A 3,426-nucleotide genomic window follows, 5' to 3' on the forward strand; every position below is an offset into this window, starting at 1 on the left:
TACATTCTGATCCCAACACTAAATATGGGAGTAAAAGAACAGATACTATACTTTGATCCCAGTCCGCAGGGTCGGTATAATTATAGGCGGACTTCTCCCTGCTTACTTGTCACCTTAGACGCTAGTAGTTGGACGAGCCACCACCACCAGGAGACAAGGCCTGCTAACTAGAAAAAATGACGCCACGCATAGGAGGTAAAACAAGTGAGATCTGTCAAGCAGTCAGACTGTTAATAATGAGTGACAGTTTTTTTTTAAATAGAAGGAAATACTTTATTTTAATATATTTAAAAAAAGAACAAAAAACGAATACGATTTTTACTTGAATTTAACTTTATTCAATACTAGCGGAAGTAACCAGCGTTGACCGGCGTGGTGAGATGTGTGTGTGGGGGGGGGAGGTTAAATCAAAACAAAATGGAAAATAAAGAATAAACGAACGTAATAATCATGTTTAAATATCATAACTTTTTCTAAAAACAAAAACAAAAAAACAGCGAACGTGATGCAAAATAAAGAATAAGCAAACGAAAAAGAAATGGCATAAATAAACATGTTTAAATGTTAAAACTTCTTTAAAAAATCGGAAAAACAAAAACAAAACAAAAACAGCGAACATGATGGAAAAATAAAAACAAACGAACGAAACAAAATGGCATAAATAACCCTGTCTCAATATTAAAACTTTAGAAATAAAATAATATATCTGATATCTAGGCTCGAACGTGCAAGCTTGAGATAACGATGCTACCACCATAACGACTGGTTTATGACCTCGTAGACGAACATGTCTTTTTTATATATTTAAACTAATTTAAGAAAGGACTTCTTTGCGCATGCGTGTTTGGCTAAATTGTCATAAAGGAACGATTTTTTGCTATCCCTCCCCGTAGAAAAGTGTCAAGTTGAGGGTGAAGAAATTAATGTTTTTCGATATTTGTCGTCTGAAGGGTCGAGCTTCAAAACGATACCGATTTTCCCACCTGACTACAACGAGGATGTCTTCAAGTCCAAGATAAACAAACTCCTGACAAACCGCCCCTTTAAGTAAGACACTCTATCAAACCTCCAATACTAATGATTACTACAACACTATCTCATTGATTACTGTACACACAATAACCCTTATCCCTGAGTGGCCTTCGGGCCTTGATAAGTGGTGACCCCCATGTAAAAAAAAAAATTTCATAGAAATCCGTTACCTCTGTCGAAAGTTTTAGGCAGACATACAAACATACATACATTTAAACAGATTTCTGCCCTTTAGATTATAGACTAGCCTGAGTGCCCGGCGTTGCCAGGGTGTTTGGCGGTGTGTGTGATGAGCAAAAAAAAAATTGTGGTAGTAGGCAGGAAGGATCGAACCCGTGACACGAAGGCAGAAAGAAAGTAAAAGAAAATCGGACGTCTTAGCCGATGTTCCAATGACGCGACCGGAAGTGAAAAGCGTTAAAATTAGCTGAAGTCAATCCAACAGTGACGATGACGTGCTAAAATGCCGGCGAAAATTGCCGAGTTTAGGGTGAAGAAATTAATGATGTGGGTCAATGTTTCAATATTTGTCGCCTTTGACGTCGAGCGTAAAAATGATACTGATCTTGTCAGGATCCGTCGGGTTAGGGTTAGGTTGTCGAAAGTTTTTGCGTGACATACATATATACATAAAAGGTGAAATTTATATTATAGATTAATAAAAAAATATATATATGTGTGTATACATTTTGTATGTAAATATATGCATACATATTGTATGTATATGTACATATTGTGTATATATATATATATATACTGTATATATACATACTGAATATATATACATATTCTATATATATACATATTATATATATACATATCGTATAGATATACATATTGTATATATACATATTATATATATATACATATCGTATAGATATACATATTGCATATATACATATTGTATATGTATATATACATGTTGTATCTATATAGATGTTGTATCTATACATATACATAGATATATACATGTTGTATATACATATACATGTATATATATATACATATTATATATACATACATATTGTCTATATACATATTGTATATATTTGCATATTGTATATATATACATATTGTATATATACATATTCTATACATACATATTGTATATATGTAGGATATATAAATATGTATATATATATAGTATAAATATATATGTATACATATAGTATATGTATATATATATATAGTGTATGTATACTTATTATACATATGTCCATATCGTATATATATGTAAACTTATTCTATATATATATATATATATATATATATATATATATGTACATACATATATTATATATATATATATATATATATATATATATATATATATATATATATATGTATGTATACATATAGTATATCTCTATATATAGTACATGGATACTTACATATATATATGGATATATATTTCTAGTATATATCTATCTATATATATATATGTATGTATGTATGTATTCATATATTATATATATACACATATATATATACCCTCTGATGAGAAGGAAAGTATTTCTTCGAAACTCCGCGGATTAAGGACTATCCACTTATCTAGTGTTTCCTTTTCAGATTAAATATGTTTTTAACTCATTTCAAAGTGTTTTTTAACATGTTTTATTAACTGTTTGCTCGTCTTATAAGCTCTATCTCTTATTTGCTTTTATCGAGCTTTTACATCTGGCTGAGATAACTTTATAAATATTAATTCTGTAATATTTATAATATACTTTAATTTTACCATCTTGAATCATTTGTAATTTTTATTTTATATATATATATATATATATATATATATATATATATATATACATATAGTATATATATATATACATATTGTATATATATTGTATATATATAACATATATAAATAGGTATACATATTAGTATATGTATATATACATAGTATGAATTTAGGAAAACTCGTCTCCGGAAAACTCGTACCCGGAAAACTCGTCCCCTTGTGCTAGGTAGGAAAACTGGTCCCTTATTGAATAAATATCGATTGAAAACACATTTTATTACCGTTCTTAAAGAAGATATTGTCTTGAAAAGAGAATACACATCCCATTATATTTTTTTTAAAATATATTTACTTGTTTAATGTTGTTTTAAAAAAATTTAATTTTTCGCTTTCTACTAAGCTTTGTAAGTTTTTGTTATTTCTACTTATTTTAAAGAGTTTATTCAGTTTAATAAAAAAATAAGCAATGTCGAGTGTTTTTTTTAACAAAAAATGTCCGACATAAGAGGATCACGTTTTAGGAGTCTTGATATTCGCTCAAAAATAAAAAATTAAAGAAAATACTGAGGTAAATATAGTTTTAAACGAGCCCTCCCCACCCCACCTTCCAAAAAATAAAATTTGTATATGTCCAAGATCAATGCTCGGAAAAA

This window comes from Euprymna scolopes, chromosome 32 (genome assembly GCF_053919585.1).
Source record: "Euprymna scolopes isolate OS-2025 chromosome 32, ASM5391958v1, whole genome shotgun sequence".
NCBI classification, from domain to species: Eukaryota; Metazoa; Mollusca; class Cephalopoda; order Sepiida; family Sepiolidae; genus Euprymna; species Euprymna scolopes.